This window comes from Dromiciops gliroides, chromosome 2 (assembly GCF_019393635.1).
Source record: "Dromiciops gliroides isolate mDroGli1 chromosome 2, mDroGli1.pri, whole genome shotgun sequence".
Lineage (NCBI taxonomy): Eukaryota > Metazoa > Chordata > Mammalia > Microbiotheria > Microbiotheriidae > Dromiciops > Dromiciops gliroides.
The window spans coordinates 68,828,704-68,855,552 of NC_057862.1; the positions used below are offsets into that span (position 1 = coordinate 68,828,704).

Sequence of the window (26,849 nt, forward strand, 5' to 3'; positions counted from 1 at the left end):
GTAAGGAAAAACTGTTCAACAGATCTCTCAAAAAGTTGAGTAGGCTTCTTCAGCAGGGAATGGATTCCTCCTCAATGGATGGCTTCAAGCAGAGGCTGGATGACTATTTGTTAACAATGTTGTAGAAGAGATTCTAGGTTAGGTATTCATTGGACCAAGTTTGGTTTCTGTGGTCCCCTCTGAGTCTGAGATTCTGTGATTTTAGGACCCTGTCTAACTGTGTCTTGAGGATGAGAACGGGGTATGAATTGGTCCCTTCGGGGCCAGGACAGAGGCAGCATTTGTCTCATACTGGGGTTTTTTTTCCCCAGAAAAAAAAAATCTCTGTGCCCAGAGGTCTAGTCCCAGGTGCTAAATCATAAATTACAGTATTAGCACATCGTCGTCATCAGGGCACAATCTAGATGCTTCAGGACATTTATGAAGTAGAGGGGGAGTTATCTTTATTCAACAGGAGGTATGTCTTTTGCTTTCTTGAATCAGAGGGATGGATCAGGGCACATTTGAGTGTTCTGTGTGACAAATGACATAGAAGTATTCGGGGGCTGCTTTGATTTGGGAACACAAAAGAATCATGAGGTTTCCTGAGGCCTATACAATCTAAGGTGTGTTTGTGACAGTGGGTACTCCCAAGTGGTCTGTGGGCTAAGCCACACGGATTGCTGAGTTCCTATGGAAACTGATCATTTTACATATTGAAATGTCTTTGTTGCATCTGTTTGATCTGAATTTAAGCTAGGGGAATAACCCTTTGGATGAGCTGGGGAAAAGACAAAGATGATGCAGGCAGGAAGAGGAAAGGAGGAAGAATCCTGAGTTTTTGGGTAAGCATAGCACCGCTAAAGGAGAAGTAGGTGTGAGACATAAATCCTGACTGGGCTTTTATCCAGTCCAGTGGAGTTAATCTTCCCTCTTCTAATAATAGATGTTAATAATAATCTATTAATAGTCCTTAAATGTTGGTGGTAGTTCTCATGGAATGGGAATGTAAACAGGAGGTGGCATGCACATGTATAAGGATGGGAACTTGGCTAATGTATAGGACTGAGAAGATAGAAACCTTTGGGACCTTATGGAGACATCTTGGGTCTGAGAAAGTAGCTTAAGGATATCCTCTGGGTTTATTTCATAAGCGAGCACCAGGGCTAGATTATTTGATGTGCACCTAAAATAAGTAAAATACTATATCCACTGACTTGTCCCCGAATTCCCCATTATGGCTTTCTTTATTTGGGTTGACAAGGTTTTTTCTATCTCTAGGAGTCCCTTGTGATCATGAAAATGCTTCTCAGAGAGATGAAGTTTATTACAAAAGATAAAACATAACTTTGATGACATGATGTGGAAAAAGCAAAGAGAAAAAATTAATATAAGTAGGATAAGAAGGGGAGTGGTCAAACAGGAAAATTTGTATTTTGTTTTAAAAAAAGATTTCTATTCAATTTCTCTGATAAAGGTTTGATATTCATGGTATATAAATAATGAATAAATGTATATAAAACTAATAGCCATTCCCCAATAAGTAAGTAGTCAAAGGATATGAACAAATGGTTATCAAAAGGAGAATTGCAAAGTATTAACAACCACTGGGAAGAATGCTCCAAATCACTAATAATAAGAGAAAGGCACATCAAAACAACCCTTAGGTTTTACCTCCCATGCTGAAAATTGGCAAAAAATGACAAAAATGGCTATACTCAATGTTGGAGAGATTGTGGAATTATAAGCATACTAATACATTGTTGGTGGAGATGTGAAATGGCACAACCAATTTTGAAAGCAGTTTTGAATTGTGCAAATAAAGTGATCAGATGTCTATACTCTTTAAACTAGAGACTCCATTACTGGTCTTATATACCCCCAAGGAAGCTATTGATAAGAAGAAAGTCTCCATCTATATCAAAATATTTATGGCAGCACATTTTGTTATAGTGTGGCACTCTATCAACTGTGCTACCTAGAGTTTTGTTATAGCAACAACAAAAAAATGGAAGCAGAGTAAATGCCCATTGATTGGAGAATGGTTAACTAAACAAATTGTGGTACATGAATGGAATATTACTGTGCTGTAAGAAATTACATATGTGATTAATAGAGAAGCATGGAAAGATTAACATGAAATGATGCAGAGTGAAGTAAGTAAAGCCAAGGAAACTATACACAATAACTACAACAAAGTAAATTGAAAGGACAAACCCAACCCCCAAAATCAAAAGCAAATGTAGGGGCAGCTAGATGGCACAGTGGATAGAGCACCGGCCCTGGAGTCAGGAGTACCTGAGTTCAAATCCGGCCTCAGACACTTAACACTAGTTGTGTGACCCTGGGCAAGTCACTTTACCCCAACTGCCTCACTAAAAAAAATTTTAGAAAAAAGCAAATGTAACAGAATTATAAAGTCCAAATAAGACTCGAATGAAGAGAAATTAGAGGAATTCCCCATCCCACTCCTTTGTGGAGGTAGGAGCTTCACAGGCATTACACATTGCACATTTTTGGACTTTTACAATGTATTCATCAATTGTGCTGATTTTTTTTCCCTTTTTTTAAAAAACACTGTTACATGGGATGGCTCTCTGGGACGGGCAGGGTAGGGGGGGAGGATACTGGGAATAACTATGAAAATGTTAGATGGCACAGTTGCTAAGAGTGCCAGGCCTGGAGTCAGGAAGTCCTGAGTTCAAATGTGGCATCAGATACTTACTAGCTGTGTGACCCTGGGTAAATTACTTAACTTCTGTTTGCCTCAGTTTCCTCATCTTAAAAATATCACCTGCCTCCCATGATTATTGTGAGAATCAAATGAGATGAGCATTGTAAAGTGTTTAGCACAGTGGCTGGCATATAGTTAGCACTATATAAACATTAGCTATTATTATTATTGTTGTTGTTGTTATGTAAGAAACAGAAGACATCAGTTAAACCTTTAAAAAAATGAAAAGAAAAATGCCGCTTGTAAATCACATCTTAAATGACCAGCTTTTCCAATAGTTAAAGCATGGTCTTTATAGGATGGTCACAGGACTGTTAGGAATGGGGGGAGGGGAGTAGAAGGGATGTCAGGAGAGTGGAGATCCCTAGGGTCTACTAATTTTTTTTGTTTTTTGTTTTTTGTTTTTAATTTTTGGTGGGCAATGGGGGTTAAGTGACTTGCCCAGGGTCACACAGCTAGTTAAGTGTCAAGTGTCTGAGGCTGGATTTGAACTCAGGTCCTCCTGAATCCAAGGCCAGTGCTTTATCCACTGCACCACCTAGCTGCCCCAACTAATTTTTTTAAAACTAGCAGATCAGCATCCTTACCCTCTCTCCATCTGTGTGAGTCTCTCTCTTCAGCTCAAAGGTGTCACTAGACAGGGTTCTGTCTCTATAGCTGCCTTTCCTACATAAGCTTTCCTAGGAGCCAGAGGACAAGAGGAACCTTTCTGTGGTTTCCCGCTAAGCGAGGGCTCCCCTTTCATGGTTCACTCCAAAGACACTGTGTCAGGATCTAGGGTTTGGAGGTAAGTTTTCATTTAATGTCCTAGGGATGTAGAGAATAGCTTTTTTTTCTCTGTCCCCTGCTCTGGAGGAGGCAGGATTATTAGGTGGTGGATTTGTGACCTAAACCGCTTCTAATCTGTAGCTAAATTTAGAAACAGGACTGACATCCCCCATGGTTTTCTTTTCTTCTCTGATAGGGAGGTTCCTAGATACAAGCCTCACAGTGGTGAGGTGGGGGGAAAGAGAGAGGGAGGGAGGGAGAGAGCAAGCGAGAGCTCTAATTCCAGGGAAGGAAGGCCTATTCAGACACAGACATGGTGATGTGGCTTGTGATCCATATGAAGTTTTCTTAGCCCCTGTACTGTGAATAATTAACACCCCTACCCATCTCACCTATTCCTATTTCAGTTACTCAGAGACAGGACAAGTTGATAGAACTAAATTGCTTTCAGGGGCTAAGTAAGCTTGTTCTACCCCCAAGGTCTAATGAATTTAGGTCACAGTAGCACTGAAGCCTCCCTGTCCTGCCTCAATCCTTGTCTCCCCCTACCCCCAATTCCCCCCCCCCCATAGCCAGGGCCACCTACAGGGTTCTCCTCTCTTTCAGCTCTAGATCAGACAACTGGGTGGCACAGCAGATGGAGCACTGGGCCAAGGGGTTGGAAGATCTGAGTTCAAATCCAGCTTCAGGAATTTGCTAGTGGTGTGACCCTGGGCACAGTGGGACCACTTAACCTTTATTTGCCTCAGTTTCCTAATCTATAAAATGAGGATAATTAATAGCACCTACCTTGAAGTGTTGTTCTAAAGAGCAAATCGGATAATAATTGTAAATAATTGTAAAAGCGCAGGTCCGTAGTAAATAAATATTAGCTATTACTATCAGGAGTTTTTAACTTGGGCTCTATCAGTTTTTTTAAAAAAATTCTCTCAGGATAATTGGGTTTTTTGTTAATCCTATATATTTTATTTTATGCATTTAAAAACATTCTGAGACACTGCCACAAGGGTCCAGGGCATAAAAAGGATTAAGAATCCCTGGTCTCAGTCTAAGATTCTATGATCCTTCCAGGGCAAAGATTGATTGACATTTTTACCATCATTGTAGTGGTCCTCACTCCCAGGACTGCCTGAGTTTGATACAATTTCCTATTGACACTTGCATTACAACTCACAGGGAATTCATTGCTCAGTCTCCCCTTAATTAAGTGGGTATTGTGTTTCAGATAAGATGTACCGTATTTTTGTCTTGTTTTCTTTTGAGCTTACTTCCTGAAATTCTGTCTTTTGGTTTCTTGGGCAGCTTGTAGGCAAGGACAGAGAGAGGAGTTGGAAGGAATGAGGCTGTGCCAGTGGGACAGAGCAGAGAGGTGTCTTAAGATTTGAAAAGAATCACTTGGGCCCTCCTTAGGGGGAACAGTCCTGGGAGAGTACCACAGTGTGTGGGGGAGAGGTAACTCCCCTTCTCCCCTCCCAATCCAATGACATCAGGTTATAATGAGAATTCAGGGAAATCTTGAAAGAGAATAGAAATCATAGAAGGGAAACCGAGGTGGTAGATGGTAGGGGAAGGACAGAAAGTAAAAAGGGGTGGGTCAACCCCAGTCACATTTTTTTCATGGTTAGTCATAGCGGGCAGCATAAATACTTGTTGGCTGATTGCCGCCTTGCTGCTAGTTCAGCAAGGTTGTCTCCTAGAATTAGAGCACGGGAAGGTACCCTAACCCTAACTCTAACCCTAATTTCTCACGGGAAGGTACCCTAGGGTATCTTCACTACTAATGGTGCTACTTCCACCATGACCTGGCATTCATATGATGCTTTGTGGTTTATAAAATGCTTTGCATTCTCATTTGGATACTTACAATAATGTAAGATAAATAGTATTGGGTTATCCCCATTTTACAGATGAGAAAACTGAAATTCAGAGTGGAGGGGAGTGATTGACCCAAGGCCACACAGTTTTGTAAAGGCTGACCCAGGGGCAGCTAGGTGGTGCAGTGGATAGAGTACCGGCCCTGGAGTCAGGAGGACCTGAGTTCAAATCCGACCTCAGATATTTGACGCTTACTAGCTGTGTGACCCTGTGCAAGTCACTTAACCCTCATTGCCCCACAAAAAAGAAAAAAGAAAAAAAAGGCTGACCCAAGTCTAATCCAGTCAGGTCTCCTGACTCCTAGTCAAGTGCTCTTTCCAGTATTTGTTAAACAAATGTTGCTATAGGCCAATGAAAGGCTTGTTGGGGGAAGGGGGAGGTGATAGGATGATTTGACCTCGTAAGGGTTTTTTCCCTTTCTCTTCCACCCTGAATTTAGACAAAAACCTGTATGGGTTCACATTCAGAGAAAAGATCACTGGTGACCATAAACCTGAAAGCCTTCCTTTCAATACCACCCTCATCTCACATCTACCTCAGCAACTTTCTTTTTTTTCAGTCCTTTCTGTCTTGTCTGACTCTTCGGGACCCCATTTAGGGTTTTCTTGGCAAAGATGGTTTGCTATTTCCTTCTCTTGCTCATTTGACACATGAGAAACAGTGGCAAACAGGGTTAAGTGATTTGCCCAGGGGTCTCAGCACTACTAAGTTTCTGAGGCCAGATTTGAACTCTATCCACTGTACCACTTAAGCTATCCCAACATTCCTTTAGTCAAACAATATTTTAAATCTACTGGAGTGCCTAGTTGGGGCTTGCCTGTGTCAGGGTGAGACAGGAGGAGCAGACATGGTCTTGTCCTTAGGGAACTCATCATTTGGTTGAGAAAACTGAACTTGGGGTAAACACAGACTGAACTCAGGTGACAAGACAGAGATGGTCAAGTTTAAGTCCTTTGAGAAAGAAGTCTCCCTCACTATCCCATAAAATGGCCAGACTTCTTCACCGTGGGAGAAAGGAGTTGTTGACTCAGGATGCCCACCTTAAGAGGGGCTGTAAAATGACCTTACAGTGCCCAGTTCTGGGGCCACCGATTGAGAGAAACTGATCAACTAGAACCTGGAGTCAATGAGTAGATTCCAGATGGTCGATAAGCTTAGGGGGAAAAAATGGCATCTTCCTTTTTCACCAGTCTCTAATTGAAATTTAGCTTTTCTTCCAGTGATTTAAACACAGTATTCTGAGAAAAGCTCTATGCATCGGCTTCACGAGAGTGCCAGAGGGGCACTCGATCTTGAGTTCTAATCCAGAACTAATTCAGAACAGAGTGAAACCACATCCTGTGAGAGTTAGTTGAAGGAATTAAAGATGATCTTAGCATAGAGAAGAAAAGACTTAGGGGGACATGATAACTGCCCCTGTGGCTCCACAGGGGAAAACTAGGAACAGTAGTTGGAATTGACAGGAGGGGGAATTCAGCTCAGTTAAGAGAAGTTGTTTGGTTTTTGTTTTGGTTTGCTTTTTCCTTCTTACCCCTGCCTCCCTCAGTCTGCCCTCCCTCTTATCAGCCCCCCTCCCTTTTCTTTCCCCTTTTCTCCCCTGCTTGTTTGCTTTTTAACAAAGAGGACCACTTCGTGAGAGGATGAGCTCCTCATTTCTGGAGGTGTTCAGAGAGACCTCTCTGATCATTTGTTGGGATTATTGTGAAGGGGATTCATGCTTGGGGTGGGGTAGGGTGAGGATTGGACTTAATGTTCTCTAAGGTCTCTTTCAACTCGATGATTCATTCCTGGGGTGGAGGAGGAGGAAGACTGTTCCAAAAGGCACAGTAAAGGAAGGAGTCCCTGGTCCTTGCAGGGGCCCCTGCTTATGAAGGGATGCTAACATCATTCCAATAATTCATTTTTAAAAACCTCCAGTTCTACTGGTTGGAGGGACAAAGATACTATCCAGCTTACGTGGTATCCAAGCAGATGGGTTTTCTGTCTTTTGAGGCAGCCAGGCTGGGCTATGTCCCCATTGATGGCCACCAGCCATCCCAGAAGCTTACCTCTCCTCCTGGCTCCTTTGGGGCTCCCTCACAGGGGACTGAGAACAGACTGAGCCTAGTGTGGTTTCTCCGGCTGCGGCTGCGCTTATTCAGTCTTTCCCTGCCAGCAGTTGACAATGACCTGTTTCAGAGCAGCAGGGGCCAGCCTCTCACTTTCTTGGCTCCAGGCTCTCTGGCAGCCTGGCTCTCTAGGTGGCTGCTTGGGGGAGGAATTTCTGCCTCAGGCCTGGGGCCTCTTGGGGCCCCCTGCCTCCAAGTAGGACACCCCCCCCCAGCCCTTTCTAAGTATGGTAAATTTCAGTAGTGCTGACCAGCAGGGAAGAGAAAGCTGGTGTCGTGGCATCAGCCTTTAATGTTGATGAAAATTTCAGTGACTTCTGGGCCTGGGATCTTTGCAGCACTGAAGACAGGACAAGAGGAAATGGACATGAGCAAGAGGGATGAAGGGTGACCTTCCACCCCAAGAATGGAGCTTTCTTAGGAAGGATGAAGGACTTAAGAGACAGAGGGAGAGTCGAACCAAGGTCGGCTGGATTGATCCACTTTATTTTGGAAAGCTATTTGTTAAGAATGTCAGCCTTTTATTGAGGTGAAATTTGCCTCCCTCACTTCCCCTCTCCCTACCTCCAAAGTAATTTCCATCTCTCCGAGTTAGTTTTCCCCAATGCTGCCACAATGAATAAGTCTGATCCCTTTTGAACAGAATTATCATGCCTTCCTAAGGTTTTTCTTCTCTATGTTGTTACTCTAGACTCCTCGATCTGTCCTTTCCTCTTTCTTTAGTTCCTCCTTTTTTTTTCTTATCTGTGTTTGTCTCTATCTTTCTCTCCCCTCCCATCTCTCAACATCTCTATTTGTCTTTTTCTATCATCTGCCTGCTGCTACCCAATCTCTGCCTCTCTGTTGTACAGTCAGCTCCTATTAAGAATCAAGCAAATTTCTATTTGTCTTTTGTTCAGTGGAGATGAGGGTCAGCTGATAGCCAGGTCACAGCCCTGTAGACCCTTGGATTCAGTAATTGTTTTCCTATTGTCATCATCTTATACTATCTATTAAGCTTCTTTTTTGGGGGGGGCGGGACAATTGAGGTTAAGTGACTTGCCCAGGGTCACACAGCTAGTAAGTGTTAAGTGTCTGAGGCTGGATTTGAACTCAGGTCCTCCTGACTCCAGGGCCGGTGCTCTATCCACTGTGCCACCTAGCTGCCCCTCTATTAAGCTTTTGAACATTACAAATGGTGGTATGCAAAAGTTAATCAATATCTGGGGAAGTGTTTAATCTAAATGCAGATTAGAAAAGAGAGAAAATTCTTCTATAATCTTCTTCTATATAATTCTTCTATAATCTATCTTCTATAATCATCATCTCACCTCCACTTTCCTCATTAAGCATATGTTTAGGCCCATATTGTCATTGCTTGCCCTTCTAACAATTCCATATTTTACTACTTCTTTTGCTGGGGAGGTGTAGAGGGAGTCTTATTCAATATGGTTTTGGCCAATGTGGGAAACAGCCTACTGTAGTGGATTGAGAGCAGGACTTGGAATCAGGAAGACCTGGATTCAAATTCCACCTTTTTCTTAAAGGAGCTGGTTGATCCTGAGCTCAATCTCTCAGTGCCTCAGTTAACTCTCTAAGACTCTAAATTAGAAATTAATGGCTAATTTGTATTAGTGGAGGGAGTTTCCACATTGTTATTTCCTACAACTGATGAAATTATAGCTCCACGCCTTCCTCCTTTCCTCCATTGCCTTGCTATTCCTATATACCATACTCAATGTACCAGCCTGTTATCAGGATCTGTTGACTCATCAGGCCATGATGATCCTTGGAAGCTTTTTTTTTTTTTTTTGGTACACTTAGTGCTGTTCCTTCTTTTATTTGTCTGAATGCCTAATATACAAACTATGAAACCACGTTAATCAGATTAACCAGAGGAATAATATAGACAGTATATTTGACAAAAATTTTTATAAAATCATTCAGGGCAGGATGGAGAGGTATGGGTTGGATGACAGTGGATTCAGAGTTAGTAAAGCAATCAACTGGGAATTAGTGAGTAGATGTTAAATTGTGTGAAAGTCTCTAGTGGAGTGCCTTAGAACTCTGTCTTTGGTCCCATTCTGTTCAATATTTTAAATAAGTGACTTGGATGAAGGCATATATCAATCATACTTGTTAGATCTGCAGATACTATGAAGCTAGGAGGGGTAGCTGGTGTGTTGGTTGTTTGTTTGGAATGGGATCAAATATGATTTTGATTAATTAGAAAGTGGTTCTTAAATGTTTTTTGTTCACAGTACAGTATTCTTTGCTTGAGGATCTGAGTCACAGTGAAGATTTAAACTGACAACAAAAAAAGAGTTTTCAGGGGCATCTAGGTGGCATAGTGGATAGAACACCCGCCCTGGAGTCAGGAATACCTGAGTTCAAATCTGGCCTCAGACACTTAACACTTACTAGCTGTGTGACCCTAGGCAAGTCACTTAACCCCAATTGCCTCACCAAAAAAAAAAAAAGAGTTTTCAGGAAGTCCAAAGCCCAGACCTATTACTCAAGCTTTGATATTCCCTCTACCTCTCTTTCTCCTATCTTACCCATCACCCTCTTCTTTCTTTACTTCAGAGGAGGTAGCTCTGTATCTCTCCTCATACACCTGCTCTTGTGACCTTCCTGACACCAAACCAGGAATAGCAACTGGGAACATTCATCTTCTTGAGTTCATATCTGGTCTTAGACACTTACTAGTTGTGTGACCCTGGGCAAGTCACCTAACCTGTTTGCCTTAGTTTCCTTATCTGTTAAATGGACTAGAAAAAGAAATGACGAACCACTCCATTATCTTCGCCAAGAAAACCCCAGATGGGATCATGAAGAGTCAGACGTGACTGAAGATGACTGAAAAACACCACCAATACCAAACTGGGTAGTAGTTGGGAAATGTGCAAATCTCAGGGCATGGGGAGAGGGAGTTCATGTCACCTAAGTGAAATGAAAATATAAAGTCTTACAATTCAGTTTTAAAAAATCAACTGTGGGTGTTGAAACAAGGCTAGATGATAGTCCCTGTGAAAAAGACCTGGAGTTTAGTAGTAGACAAGTAGCAAGATGACAAGACAGCCAGAAATTTTAAGTTGAATTTTGGCAATATTAATTAGAAAGTTAGCATCTGGGGAAAGGAAGGTCATAGTCCTTCTGTACTCTGCCCTAGTCAGGTCAGATCCAAGACACTGTGCACAGTGCTGATGACCACATTTTGCCTGGGATTGGGTCTGTGTCAGTGTCAGTGTGACCTCGGGGTTGGGCTCCACTCCTGCCCCAGCACAGCAGCCCCCTCCTGCTGACCTTCTAATCCATCTTTGCCTGGAAATTAATCTCAGCCCGTTCTTTTTTGGGTTCTGCTGTTCCAGCAATTGTCCCATGGCATTATTTGGAGGTTTTTTGGAGAGATCACATTGTGAGTTCTGGGAGCTTACTGCCTTTCCTCCGCCCTGAAAAGTGTCCATGACCACATTTTGGAAAGGATATTGACAAGTTAGAATGTGGCCGGAAGGGACTTGAGTCAGTGCCATAACAGGAGTGAGAAGGACAGGATAACTGTTTTTAAGTATTTGAAGAGCTGTCATGTGGAAGGATTACATTTGTTTTGCTTGGTCTCAGAGTATACACCTAGCAGAACTACAAGCAAATGGCAGAGAGGTAGAGGATCATTACATCTCTTTTAGTTAAGAGACGTAAACCATTTCCCCAAGCCAGGCTATTCACAGCCCATGGTAAATTCATCTCTACTCCTGTGATCCCTGTCCTCTGCTAGTATCTTTTCATACTTCCTTAGTTCAAGTCTCATCTGACATATGGCCCATTTGACTTCTTAGTTCTTATGGTGCCCTCTCCCCTTCCTTGCTTAAGTACATATTCCTAGGACTATTTAAACAGAAAAAAAGCAAAGCAAAAATGCAGTAAAGGAACTGATTTCAACCTTTTCTCATCATGCTCTCTGTTATATGTAAATCACAGGGAATGAGCTAGTGGGAAAAGGTGGTAACCCATACCCCATCCCAGCAACAAACTGAAGCCTGATCTCTCTTTGGTCTTCTTGTAAAATTAATCTCGTCATTGTATGTCAGTAACTACTTCTAAAGTATTTGAAGGCATTTGAAAAGAGTTACTTCTCAGGTCATCTCTTCTTTTTCCAGGTCCTTTCAGTTCAGTCCCATTAGAATCTAAGCTTCTTGGACACAGGGACTATTTTTGTCATTGTACCCTCAATGTCCATCACAGTGGAAGCAATTCATAATTACGAATTGAATTGAATACTGTTAATACTATTACTTTACTAAACAAAATGTTCATGGAAGGAGCAAAGGAAAACTAGCACTAAGCTTTTGTACTAATGATTTGATGCAAAGGTCTTTAGTTAATGACAGTTGCCTGTCTTCTTTATGTCTATCAGTGATCAGCAAATTAGTGGAATATTACTAATAAGAGCGGTTTACATTGATCTAGCACTTTACACTTTGCAAAATGCTTTCCTCTCAACAACTGTATGGGATTATCTCCATTTTATACAGATGAGGAAACAGGTTGAAAAGATTAAGTGACTTAAAGAGGACCAAAGAGTAAGTGGCAGAATGATACAATGGAGAGAACCTTGGCTCTGGAGTCAGAAGACCTGAGTTCAAATTTCACATCTGTGGCTTTGGACAACTCACCCTCCTGGACCTCAGCTTTCTCATGTGTGAAATGAAAATGGTTGGACTAGAATCTCTCCCAGCTCTAGAGCTAGAATCCTATCAATGTGGACTTGAACCCAATTCTTCTGAATCCAAAATTCATTATAACAGATTACTTTCAACCTTATTGTTTGTTCAGTAGTCCTGTATTTTTCCATTCCTTTAGCCCCCTTTCTTTCCCCTTATCAGAAGTGAGGTATTGCCAAAGAGGTAAAAAATCCTTGGACAAATCACTTTTCTGGCCAGTGTTTCCTCATCTCTAAAAGGAAAGGGTATGTTTAATTAGCTCTCTAATATTGCTTCCACAACATTGTCTGACACCATGACTACTACTTTGTCCATGAAGCCTTCTCTGACTACCCAACTCACAGAGATCTAGTCCTCCACCATTAGACAACTTCTGTTTATACCCTACCATAAATATTTAATCATTTTAACCCCTTATATCAATATAGCACTTTTAACTTTACCCAAAGTGTTTAATCTATTATTTTATCCTGACATTATGAAGAATGTCTCTCTGTGTGTTATCTCCTTGAGGTGTCAAAATGCATAAATGGTTTCTTCTCTTTTGTGACCCAACATCCTGATTATCCTCATGAGGAGTTTAGCATATCAAAGAGGAGTAAAAAAAATAAGGCCTTAATGGGTTGAAGTATCTCCAAGATCCTTCCTCAGTTCTGACATTCTATGATTACATGACATTATTTGAGTAAAGGAAAGTTTGTGGCTTGTCCAAATTACACTACTGAGCATGGCATGGTGTTTGCAATGCCCACAGTCCCAAGTTTCTTTCTTGTCTGCTTAGATACATTAATATTCCTATTTACTGTCACTGCAAATGTTCCTTTTCCTAGCTTTTCCAGCCTTGTGAAAAAACTTGGCCACGTTTCTAGGCCTGAGTACTAAGAGTAGTTGGCTCCCAAAAGTTTTAATCTTAGGTGATGAGTGGCAGGTCCCCCATCCTCCTGCCCCTCCCAAACCAATCTGCCACAGTGCCTGGCTTGGCAGCCACACAATAACCCTGCCTGTTTACACTGGGGCTTGGACAGACCACACTATCTCAAGGGCATACCAAAACAAAACAAAACAAAAAACCCTAACCACAGGAGCTATTAAGAATGTACTTTCTTTGAGGTGGAGAATACAGTAAGCACCCAGGATACTGAAAGGCAGTGATTCCTGGTCTGCTTTATTCCTTTTTAAAGCAAGAAATTCAATTCTTAAAAAATTTTGAGTTCTAAATGATCTCCTTCCTACCTCTTCTCCCACCCAATGAGAAGGAAATACAAATAAAACCCATTACAAATATGTATAGTCAAGCAAAACAAATTCCTGTGTTAGGCATGTTAAGTAAAGGAGAGGGGGAGAGAGAGAGAGAGAGAGAGAGAGAGAGAGAGGGGTAGGTGGGGGGGGAGAGAGGAGGGGGAAGAGGAAGGAAGGAAGGAAAGAGGGAGGGAAGGAAGGGAGGGGGGAGGGATGGAGGAAGGAAGGAAGGAAGGAAGGAAGGAAGGAAGGAAGGAAGGAAGGAAGGAAGGAAGGAAGGAAGGAAGAAAACATGCTTCAATCTTCACTCTTAAGTCCACCAGCTCTCTATCTGGAGGTGGATAACATGTTTCATCTTAAGTCCTTTGGAATTGTATTGATAAGAGATGATTAGTGTCTGTCAAAGTGGCTTGTTTTTATACTGTTATTATTGTTCTCCAGGTTCTGTTCACTTTACTTTGGATCAATTCATATAAGTCTTCCCAGGTTTTTCTGAAAGTGTCCCCCTTCATCATGGAATACAATAGTATTCCATAATATTTATATACTATAACTTGTTTGACCATCCCCAATTTGATGGGCACCCCTCAGTTTCCAATTGTTTGCCACTACAAAAAGAACTGCTCTAATTATTTTTGTACAGATGGGTCCTTTTCTTCTTTCTTTTATCCCTTTGGGGTACAGACCCAGTAGTGGAATTGCTGGGTCAAAGATATGCCCAGTTTAAAAGCTTTTGGGGCATTGTTCCAAATTGCTTTCCAAAATAGTTGGACCAGTTCACAGCTCCATCAACAGTGCATTGGTATACCTGTTTTCCCATAATCCCTCCACCATTTGTCTATGACCCTTTCTGGGGCCTGGCCTTCCAGTCAAACAATAATTCTTTCATTAGAGTCTGTCACAAAGAAGCTTCCCAGTCTCAATGTGAACATACTACATGGCTCCATTCTCTCGGTTATGCATTCCCTCTGGTGATACCCTGCAAGCTGGAACAGAATTACCATTACAACAGTGAGACCTGGAATCTTGCTCCCCACTTTCCTGGGGTAGGGTAGGAAATCCTATTAAGCCTTGGAATTCTCTGCGACTCAGTGGTTCCCATAGGTGTAGGCTTTCTTGTTCCATTCCTTTCTTTGCTCCATTTTGGGATACATGTGATCATTGACACAAGGAGCACAGGTAAGAACCGAGCTCTAGGAAGTTTCCATGAAAACCTCAAGAATGACTTGTATACCCCAGGCCAACATTCAGAGCTGGAATCCACAAGGGTGGAATCCTCCTGTTTGTTCCCGGGTCCAGAGTAGCTCAGTCTATGAGATGTATATATCATGTTTGACCAGACATTTCCTGGTTTCACTGGGTTTCAGTTGTCTTATTGCCCTGAGGATAGCCCTGATGCTCTGAGGGATCTCTCCTCTTTCTTTTCCAGAAGAGTGGGACCCTCCTTAAAGATATCACTTTGAAATTCTACGTCCCATCATAGCTCAAATCCCCTCCCTACCAAAAGAAGTACCTTAGTGATGGTTTTTATATGGTGAGGACTTATGACTCTGTGGCTTTACAGGTAGGAATTTACCTGCTAAGCTCTTATAATACTATCACTTGTACTTGATAAGTCAAGAGTACCAACAAGCACCCTCTCTGAAGCCTGTAATGAGAAATTTATGGGAACATGTCCTTGCTTTCCTTGAAACACTTAACTTTTATTTTCAACATGAAGTAGTGCAAATACAGTGAGTAAGCCTGTCCCTGAAGGCCACGTGGATGACCTACTAACTCAACCCCAGGGAGGTTGAGCCTGGACTGCAGATAATAGCAGCTTAGAGTGATAGAGAGCAGCAAATCCAAAGAAGGCAAAGATCTTCAAGTTAAGCCACATAAAGTGCTTTGACAATCTATTATGATTTATTTATATAGTGCTATTTATAATGGACTTTAAGATGAGGTCAGTGGTAAAATTGTCATTATCTTCATTTTACAGTGGAAGAAACTGGTTATCAAAGAAGTTATGATTGGCCCTTAGTTACAAAGTAAACACTGAAACTGGGATTCAAACTCCTTTTGCTGCCAAATCTAATGTAATTTTCTACCTAATAGAGATGTGAAAAGTACCATATTCCTTCAAAGAAAGGGCTATGTATGCCACACCTTTCAGAATGAAGCAAAGGGGGTTGAACTATTCATTCTCTGTGGTTCTAGATAATATTTGTTAAACTGAATTGAATAGCCCACACAAAGACCAATTTTTTTTCTGCCAACAGAAGAATACTGGAATGCCCTCAGTGACCTTCTATTTCCAAGTTTACAGTTTGGGAAGAATAATCCCAAGCTCTTAAGTGCCTCCTAGCACCTCCCAGTGTGAAGAAAGTTCATCATTAGAAAGTTGGCCACCAGGTAATTACGATTATTATTGTTTGCCATAATAACCCATGAAACAGACAAAACCACAAAATTACCTACATGTAGTCTCCTTTTGCTTCTACAGTGATAATGGCTTAGGGTAGAGGGTGCTTAAAATGACAGAATTTGTTAACTGCCTACATTCATTGATTATGTTGGTTTTCTCAGCATCAGATTTTTGTCCAAAGACCAAAGACTCCTGGTTGAAGTTGCAGCTAGGTAGAAGGGTAACTCTCCTTGGAAAGGTTTATAAAGGAGTTTGTTAGACTTTGTTTCATCATGTACACAGAAGCAAAAGGAATTATCAGTCCAAGAGATAACTGGACTAGATAAATCAAAGGATATAAACCAACAATTCTCAAAAAAATTGCAAACTATTTTTTTGGCGGGCAATGAGGGTTAAATGACTTGCCTAGGGTCATACAGGTAGTAAGTATCAAGTGTCAGAGACCAAATTTGAACTCAGGTCCTCCTGAATCCAGGGCAGGTGCTTTAGCCATTGGCAAACTATTTTTTAAAAAATTTTGAATAAACATTTTTATTTAAAGTAAAAAAAGGGGGGGCATCTAGGTGGCACAGTGGATAGAGCACTGGCCCTGGATTCAGGAGGACCTGAGTTCAAATCTGACCTCAGACACTTAACAATTACTAGCTGTGTGACCCTAGGCAAGTCACTTAACCCCAACTGCCTCACAAAAAAAAAAAAAAGAACTAGGTGGGAAGCATCAGTACAGAACTATAAACAATGGGTCCAAATTTTGGAGAGCAGATAAGCTGTTGTAAAGAAAATAACATACATTATAGTAACATGACAAAATGGAATGCGTTAGAAAGCAGTAGGTTCCCAATAACTAAAGGTCTTCCAAAAAAACTAAATTATAACTTGTTTGGGTTTTTTAATTTAATGTTGCACTTAAAAGCCATAGAGAATTTCCATACATAAATCAAAACATAAGAATTGCAAACTATTAACAATCATATGCTGGGGCAGCTAGATGGCGCAGTGGTTAAAGCACTGGCCCTGGATTCAGGAGTACCTGAGTTCAAATCTGGCCTCAGACACTTGACACTTACTAGCTGTGTGACTGTGGGCAAGTCACTTAACCCCCATTGCCTAAAAAAAAAAAAAATCATATGCTCCAAATCATTAATAATAAGAAAGATTCAAATGGAAAGAACTCTGGGTTTTATCTCATACCCAGCAGGTTGGCGAAGATGACAAAAGATGGAAATAGTCAATATTGGAGGGGCTGCGGAAAGACAAGTAAACAGATATGCTATTGTCAGAACTGTGAATTGAACCAACATTTCTGGGTTTTTTTGTTTTTTGTTTTTGTTTTTGTTTTTTTGCAGAGGAATGAGGGTTAAGTGACTTGCCCAGGGTCACACAGCTAGTAAGTGTCAAGTGTCTGAGGCCAGATTTAAACTCAGGTCCTCCTGAATCCAGGGCCGGCGCTTTATCCACTGCACCACTTAGCTGCCCCTGAACCAACATTTCTAGAAAGTAATTCGGACTTGTGCTAAAAGAGTTAGTAAAATGTTCAGGTCCTTTGACACAGACAAGGTAGCTTAAAATAGAAAGAAAGATCCCATATGCACCAAACTATTCATAGCCGCCTTTTGGGGGATAGCAAAGAAATGGAGAAACATAGCTGCCCATCAATTGGGCAACAGCTAAGCAAACTGTAGTACATGAACATAATACAATTTTTTTAACTGCACCATATAAAATAACAAATATGAAGGAGTCAAAGATGCATGAAATGGCTTATGAAGTGATACCAAGAGAAATAAGCAGAGGCAGTAAACCAACATACATAATAAGTGCAACAATGTACAAGGAAATTCAACAACAACAACAACAAACCTGAACACCAGCTAATAAAATTGTCCAAGTTTGGCCCTAAAAAAGAGTTCAGAAACTTCCCTCTCTATTTGTAGAAGTGGGAGACTATGGGTATGGAATATGGCAGATTCTTTCAGACATTATTGATATGTTGATTAGTTTTCCTGAATTGCTCCTCCTCTTCTTCTCCTTCTCCTCCTCCTTCTCCTTCTTCTTCTCTTTCTCTTTAAAAACCTTTTTATAAGGGATGGCCAGTTGTGTAGGGAAGGGGCAAGGGATATAATTGAAAATGAAGATGATGTTAAAAAACAAATGACATCAATAAAAATTAGATTTAAAAACAGTTAAGTGTAATATGAAAGGAACTAAGATGTACATAGGTGTTTCATTGGAAATGGAAGCTAATTCTGTAATACTATCTACTATTTGTTGAAACAGCAAAATTTAAAAAAATCAATGGGTCGTTGTAACTGAGTATTCATGGTAAACTTGGTGAGGATGACAGGCCATCATCACCATCACCATCATTATCATGATAATAGATAGAATTATAAACTAATGTCCATTGGTGAAGGTGAAGAAATAGAGTTATGAAGAGCTTGTTAAGATTCTCCCAACCAGGCCGCTAGGGTGGTGCAGTGGATAAAGCACTGGCCCTGGAGTCAGGAGGACCTGAGTTCAAATTCGACCTCAGACACTTGACACTTACTAGCTGTGTGACCCTGGGCAAGTCACTTAACCCTCATTGCCCTACAAAAAAGAAAAAAAAAAGATTCTCCCAACCGTGTCAATATTTATTTTGATACTTGGTTACTTCCCAGTATTCATCAAATGGCAAGAACTTAACAAATGCTTGTTGGTCTGTTTTGAATATAAAAGTTGATCATGCTTTAACCAAACAATGGGATCTGAAAAGATATTAGCAACTATCACTATGCCTGCTCTTAAATATCCATAAAATGAGAAATGAAAATAGTTAGGAATATATCAAGAAATATAAGAAATGGGGGCGGCTAGGTGGCACAGTGGATAAAGCACCAGCCCTGGATTCAGGAGTACCTGAGTTCAAATCCAGCTTCAGACCCTTGACACTTACTAGCTGTGTGACCCTGAGCAAGTCACTTAACCCTCATTGCCCTGCAAAAAAAAAAAAAAAGAAACATAAGAAACAATAAGAAATAGAAGCAGTCTTTTGCTGATAGTTTTCTACAATAGACTACATCTTTATAATCACCTTGTGTAAGAAATATAAAGAATGTAAAAGCCCACTGAGAGAGAGCATGGTGTAATAGGTAGAACCAACCTGGGAGGCAGGAAGACACAGATTCAAATCTTGCTTCTGACACATACTGACTGTATAATCCCAGGCAAGATGCCCAACCTTTCAGTGCCCCCAGGCAACACTAGAAGACTACAAGTTGCAGAAGAGTTGTATATTTGCCCTACCTCATTGAGTTTCCTTATTGCATTTTATCTATATCAACAAAATAATAGTTTTGGACCAAATAAAAAAAAATAGATCTCCTGCTATGTTTTATGACTTTAAGAAAGTGGTTGCCTTAGTAGAAGAAAATGTTATATTTGTAAGAATTCTCTACTGATGGTGACTTTATACTAATTATACAGAGCCATGAAACACCATGAAGCCTTTTTAACTGAAGTTTACATTTACAACAATGAGAAAGAGATCAATATAGCCATCCATGATGAAAACACAAAGTGGATCCAAAAAAGCATCTTGCCCAAGCTGCAACATGCTCCTGTCAAATTAGCTCATCAATGTGTGTATTTTGAACAGGCAGAACTGAACAATGAATCTGGGCTCCGAATTGAGTAGTAGGAAGCAGGCAATCTGGATTGCCTTTGGGAACTTAAACAGTATTTTAAATGTTCTAAACTGTTTGCTGCTGGAAAAGATAACCCCTTTAGTGGCAGCATTCTTTTGATAAGGTCATTCAACAGCATACCACAGAGTACTACAATCTCAAAAGAATTAAGACTGGAAATAACCATAAGGAAAGATGCATATGGGCACAAGCCAGCTTCAGCATATCATCAGGGACAACTAATACACAGGAAGGGGTATCAAAGACGTGACTGGGGACAAATATGACTGGGAAGAAAGTATGCCAGTTATGAAGTTGTAATGAAAGACAACAGATATATGGTTCAGAGTGTACACTGGTATCCCTAAGACTCTGAAAGAAAAGAAAAAAGGCTCTCGAGGTTTACGTACTTCATCTACTAGGATTTGTAGGTAAATATAGACAAGAATTGCACAAAAGGTGGTCTAGAGGGGTTGTGACCCACATTAGTGAAGGAATTTATATAGATGTATACACGTTACATATGTATATGTACATATACACATACATACACACATATATCTATATCTGTTTACCTATCTATCTATCTACAAAAGAAATCACGGACCAAGTACTGACCTTAGTCTCAGAAGGATTCATGTAAGGAGTTTTTAGGCCTTACCAATGGAGAGTCATAAATCAAAGGCTATATCATCTAAAGAAGAATGATTGAAGAGGAAGCATGAGGAAGAAACACAAACCAGAAGCTAAATTCTGAGGGAGGGCTAAGTCCGAAGGTTTCATTAATGCTGGGCTGATTAATCTTTGAAAGACTGTGGTGAATTGGTCATTGGATTGAAACTCAGGACTCCTATGTGTGTGACTCAGTCTTCAGCTGTGGACTAGATTAGATGATATGTAAGTTTCTTCCAGCTATGGTATTCTAGGATTTGATCTGCAGGTGGATTACCTTTTTAGTAGTTAAATTTCAGTCTAGTTTCCCCTAGATCTTGGCATGTTCCGCAGGCCCTGCAATCAGTCAGTATTGGAGTCTAGTACAATTACAAACATATATCTCTTTTACCATTCTCTCCTCCCCCTTCTCCATCTGTCCATCTCCTATCTCTTGTTCTAGTTTCTTCTGCCTGTATTGTCAGTTATTGGTGGGCTTCAGAGCAAGCAGCTAATGGAAACCAGTAGTGAGTTGGAGAAGCTGCCTTTTTTTTTGGCAAGATGACTGGCTACTTATTAGGATACTGTAGGAAGGATTAATTTATCAGGCAGGTTGTCAGACCAGGTGACCTTTTAGAGTCATATCTGAGATTCCACTCCTGGTATGGCTAGAGTGTACTATCTGGAGAAGGACAAATATGTTAATATTGTCCCAGCTTTCAAAAGAGGGAGAAGAATGGAGCAAGCAAATTATAGGCCAGTGACCTTCACTTTGATGCTTGGAAAAATTCTAGAGTATATTAGCAAAAGAATGGCTGGTGAATAGCTAGAAAAAGGGAGTGTGGATCATGAAGGGCCAGCATGGCTTCATCAAGAATAAGTCACACCAGACGAACCCAATTTCCTTTTTGACAGGTTTACTAGGCAGATAAAGGAAAATAGTTTTAAGTATAGCTATAAATAGCCATAGAGTTACTTAGACTTTATTATTTTTTAAATAATAATAAACATTTTTATTTAATTTTTGAGTTCCAAATTCTATCCATCCTTCTCTCCCTCCCCTCATCCTTCCCTGGGGTGTTAAGCAATCAGATATAGGTTAAACACATTCAATTATGTAAAATATTACCATATTAGTCATTTTGGATAGGAAAACTTGAATAAAAGAAAAAATGAAAGAAACTAAAAAATAGCATGCTTCAGTGTGTGTTCAATCAATATCAGTTCTTTCTTTGGACATGGGTAGTATGCTTTATCATTAATTCTTTGGGATTGTCTTGGATCATTGTATTCCTGAGAATACTTATTAGACTTTATTTTAAAATAATATTATATTTTTCCCAATTACATGTAGAAGCTGCTAGATCTTGTGTTATCCTGACTGTGGCTCCACAATACTAGAATTGTTTCTTCCTGGCTGCTTGCAATATTTTCTCCTTGACCTGGGAGCTCTGGAATTTGGCCATAATATTCCTGGAAGTTTTCATTTTGGGATCTCTTTCAGGAGGTGATCGGTGGATTCTTTCAATTTCTATTTTACCTTCTGCTTCTAGAATATCATGACAATTTTCCCAGACAATTTCTTGGAAGATGATGTCTAGGCTCTTTTTTTGATCATGGCTTTCACGTAGTCCAATAATTTTCAAATTATCTCTCCTGGATCTATTTTCTAGGTCAGTTGTTTTTCCAAGGAGATGTTTCACATTGTCTTCTATTTTTTCATTCTTTTGGTTTTGCTTTATTGTGTCTTGATTTCTCATAAAGGCATTAGCTTCCAGTTGCTCAATCCTAATTTTTAAGGAATTATTTTTTTCAGAGAGGTTTTGTACCTCCTTTTCCATTTGGTTAATTCAGTTTTGCAAGCTGTTGACTTTTTTTCATGATTTTCTTGCATCACTCTCATTTCTCTTTCAATTTTTTCCTCTACCTCTTTTACTTTATTTTCAAAGTCCTTTTTGAGACCTTCTATGGCCTGAGACCAATTCATATTTTTCTTGAAAGCTTTGGATGTAGGAACTTTAACTTTGTTATCTTCTTCTGGTGAGGCAGTTGGGGTTAAGTGAATTGCCCAGGGTCACACAGCTAGTAAGTGTCAAGTGTCTGAGGCCTGATTTGAACTCAGGTCCTCCTGAATCCAGGGCCAGTGCTCTATCCATTTCACCACCTAGCTGCCCCTGAGGATGTATTTTGATCTTCCTTGTCACCATAGAATCTTTCTAGGGTCAGCATTTTTTTCTGTTCACTCATTTTCCCAGCCTATTTCTTGACTTTTAACTCCTTCTCAAAGTGGGGCACTGCTTCCAGAGTGGAGGGCGTGCTGTCCCAAGCTTCAGGGGGTTTGAGCAACTGTTCCCTGAGATACTTCTAGGAATTTTTAAGTCCCTAATTCCTCCAAGGGGGTATGATTCAAGGAGAGGCACATTCACCACTCCCCTGATCTGTGCCCTGGTCTGCAAGCAACCACAGGTCTGCTTCTCTGCCCTCTCCCAAATTACATGTAAAAACAATTTTTAACATTTCTTAAAATTTTGAGTTCTAAATTTTCTCCCTTCTGCCCTTCTCTCCCTCTTCCTTGAGACCATAAGCAATTTAATATAGGGTATACATGTGCAATCATGCAAAACACATTTCCATATTAGTCATGTTGTGAGTTTGCTTAGTTTTAGCAAAGCATTGATAAAATAGAGAGCTGTGGGCTAGATGATAGAAGTTAGGTAAATTCAGAACCGGTTGAATGGTCACGAATGGGCCAATGTCATCATAGGAGGAAGTTTCTAATAGCATACCCCAGGGATCTGTGGTTGCCCTTTGCTGTTCCACATTACTTTAATGACTTGGATAAATACATAAACGTCATGCTTGTTAAATTTGCAGATGATGGTGCTAGTAGGGACAGCTAATATATTGGTTGACATAATCAGGGACCAAACAGATCTTGATGGGCAAGAACATTGGGCCAGTTCTAATAAAATGAAATATAAAAGGGATGCATATAAAAGTCTTATACTTGGGTTTAAAAATTCAACTTCCCAAGTACAGGAAAGAGTTCTAAAAAGGACCTTGGGATTTTAGTATACTAACAATGTGATAAGCATAGTGACAAGGAATGAACCTGTGATTCATATGCATGTAGGTACACATGTGTATACACATATACCTACGTGTACATACATGTGTACACATGTATGTGTTTATATATATATATGAATCACGGGTCCATTCCTTGTTATTATGCCTAACACACACACATATATGGAATTTGGGGAGAGTAATCTCCCTCTACCAGTGCAAGTTGGCACCTTCTCTGCAACTTATTGTCATGGAGGATTACAAGAACACTGAGAGATCAAGGTATTTGCCAAGAACCACTGGCCAGGATGTTTTAGAAGCAAGGTTTCATCCCAAATCTTCCTGGCTTTGAGTCTAGTTCCCTCTCCATTATACCAGACTGCCTTTCCTGTTATATGGCAACTTTAAAAAAGCTAAGTTGAATTAGTGGAGTCCTAGCATCTAGAGTTATAGAAGTAAAGTTCTAGCATACTCTGCTATGGTCACACTACACTTGGAACATTATACTTTCCTGGGTGTGCCATTTCAAGAAAAACACTGGTAAGTTAAAGAAAGGTCACCAGCTAGGATGGGGATGGAAAGTGCTTGAGATTTTGCTATGTGAGGACTGAAGGGACTAGTGATAATTTAGTTTAAAGAGACTTACAAGTAACATCATAGCTATATTCAATAGTATTCGAAAGACGATCTTGTGGAAGAGGGATTTGTTTTGTTCTGTTTAGGTTCAGCAGCAGAACTAGAAATAATGTCTGGAAGTCACAAAGAAGCAAATTTAGGGGGGCGGCTAGGTGGCGCAATGGATAAAGCACCGGCCCTGGATTCAGGAGTACCTGAGTTCAAATCTGGCCTCAGACACTTGACACTTACTAGCTGTGTGACCCTGGGAAAGTCACTTAACCCTCATTTGCCCTGCCAAAAAAAAAAAGAAGCAAATTTTGGTTTGATTCAAGGAAAAGTTTCCTAACTATAGAACTATCCAGAAGTGGGATGGACTGCCTGAGGAGCCCATTCAAGCAAGGACTGAGTGAACATTTGTTAGGTATGTGGTAGAAGACATTCTTCTTTGGGTAAATAGCATCATCACTGGTCCCCTTTCATCTCAAGTTCTTTGATTTCCTGACAAAGACTTAGAATATCAGGTTGTTGTTGTTTAGTCTTTTTCAGTCATGTTTGACTCTTCATGACCCCATTTGGGATTTTCTTGGCAAAAATACTGGAGTGGTTCGCCATTTCCTTCTCCATTTTACAGATGGGGAAACTGAGGCAAACTTGGTTAAGTGACTTGCCCAGGGTCACACAACTAGTAAGTATCTGAGGTCAGATTTGAATTCAGGAAGATGAGTCTTCCTGATTCTAAGCCCAGCATTCTATCCACTTCACCACATAGATGCTCTAGCTGATTACTGGGGCTTGACTCTAAATCCTTAGATTCGACACACTGAAATCAATCCCTAATAGGAAAAACTTAGGGACTGTGAGATCGTACATAGAGCTAGAAGCAACTTTAGAAACCATCAAGTCCAGTTTGCCGATGAGAGAAACCTGAGGCTTGGAAAAGTTGTGTCCAAGATTGCACAAGTGGGGAGAGCTTGGTTTTGAACCCAGGTCTTTTGATGCCAAACTAGATGCTCTTTCTGATGTACTACAGTATGTAGTAGTATAGTTCCACTATAGTAAAAGGAGTCAGTAGTTACAACTGTCCCCCAGCTCTCTCCCATATGGAATCTGCTTCTTCTCTACACCCCTGTTCTACTTGCTATGGCCAAAGAACCAGACACAGCTGCCACCATCACCAGAACTCGCTCCAGATATCATGTGCTCCTCCCTAGATATCTTGGCCTAGACCAGGTAGGGACAGATTCTTTTTGCTCTTTGGCACCATGGGTACAAAGTGGAATTTTTCAAAAAGGAAAAATTTTAAAGGAATCTCATGGGGAAACAAAAGGAGATTAGGAAAGGAGAAAGTTTCCCGAGCATAGATTTCTTAATCTAAGTAACCAGAGTCTGGACAGGTTTGGCCAGTACTTAATCACTTAACCGCAATTGCTATTCTTCACCTCAGCTCTATCAAGGTGTGCTCTGCTTTTTGGCAAGGCTCATCATTTTCACTTTTTGTTTTAGGCTAATACTTGGCCCTAGTTTTTCTAATGGCCTTCATGGTGGCCACCATCTTCCCTAGAACCTGTGGGCACCACACAATGCAGTAGCAGACTCTGTGTCTCTTTTCGTTTCAAAGTCCAATATTCCTGTGGAGCGGCCTGTTTGTTTTCCCCATACCTCTACCCTCCCCAGTCACACCTATAGTGTCAAACAGGTCACTGCCATACTCTGAGCCCAATGGCAACTCAGGTTACTAACTCTACCCATTTACCCTAAGTCTTCTTTAGATGGAAGGAAGGAAGCAAACAAGCATTTACTAAGCACCTACTATGTGCCAGGCACCTTGCTAAGTGCTTTAAAAATATATCATGTAATTCTCTCAACAATTCTGGGAAGCTAAGTGCTATTATTATTCCCATTTTACAATTAAGGAAACTGAGACAGAGGGGATTGCCCAGAGTTACCAGCTACTAAGTGTCTAAGGCCAGATTTGAACCCAAGTCATCTTGACTCCAGGACCAGTGCTCTATCCACTAAGTCACCTAATTGCCTCTGAGTCTTTGATAACTCACCCCTTAGGTGTGTCTCCTATGAGAATGATTCCCCCCCTCCCCCGAGAATCCTATTATTATTGGCTTACAACATTAAAATTACATTTATAAAAATAACAATTTCCTTTGGAAGTAAAAAGGATCATTCTTTTATACCCACCTATGCCACAAGGCCATTGTTAAGAAAGGACAAACTCTGGGGCAGCTAGCTGGCGCAGTGGATAGAGCACTGGCCCTGGAGTCAGGAAGACCTGAGTTCAAATCTGGTCTCAGACACTTAATGCGTACTAGCTGTGTGACCTTAGGCAAGTCACTTAACCCCAATTGCCTCACTAAAAAAAACAAAAAACCCAAGAAAGGACAAACTCTGAACTTCTCTTTTTTTTCTGAACCTGGTTAGTATCATGGATTCTTCTTCTTTGTAGGGGTGGGTCTGAAAGACTTCCTTCTCCCAGTAAAGGACCACTAAATTGTCTAAGGACAATCCACATTACCCTTTGGAGAGGGTTGTCAAACAGCCAGTATTTGGTATGCTTGGCTGGAATTTTATCCCATAAGCTGGTTGCTGATTTTTATAGATGTATCATATTTTGGCCAGGATTTTAAATTTTTGTTTTTATTTTATTAACTGTATCTATCAGCATGAGCCAACAGGGCAAGATCGTGTGTGTGTGTGTGTGTGTGTGTGTGTGTGTGTGTGTGTGTGTACACGTGCACATGCGCACGCGCATTGGATAGCTTGGCTCTTGAATATATAACAGTAGGTCAGGCGTTCTTTTATTCTTTCTTTTTTTTCTTTTTTTGACATGTGAGAAAATAACTTTATTTGACTATTTATGATTATAGTAACCTAGTCATCTAAAACCAGTTGTCACTGTGATTCATAACATACATAAAAAAACACAGACATGACACAAAGACTGGCCCTTCTATTTCTTTTTTTGTTGTTGTTTTGTTGTTGTTGTTTTTTTTAGTGAGGCAGTTGGGGTTAAGTGACTTGCCC

General features: G+C 40.6%; 1 protein-coding gene across 6 annotated transcripts in view; it reads left to right on the plus strand.

The window, feature by feature from the left end:
- The window catches only part of GRAMD2A (GRAM domain containing 2A), an 86,151-nt gene that overhangs the window by 36,051 nt on the left and 23,251 nt on the right, over nucleotides 1-26,849 (plus strand). For 2 of the 6 annotated variants that reach the window (XM_043984227.1, XM_043984226.1), the window contains one exon: nucleotides 15,665-15,797. The exons of 3 other annotated variants lie outside the window; for them this stretch is intronic. The gene's annotated coding sequence lies outside the window, so the exon portion shown is untranslated. Of the gene's footprint in view, nucleotides 1-7,700; nucleotides 7,929-15,664; nucleotides 15,798-26,849 lie in introns of those variants that run through there. One more of the 6 variants, XM_043984228.1, reaches the window with a different exon arrangement.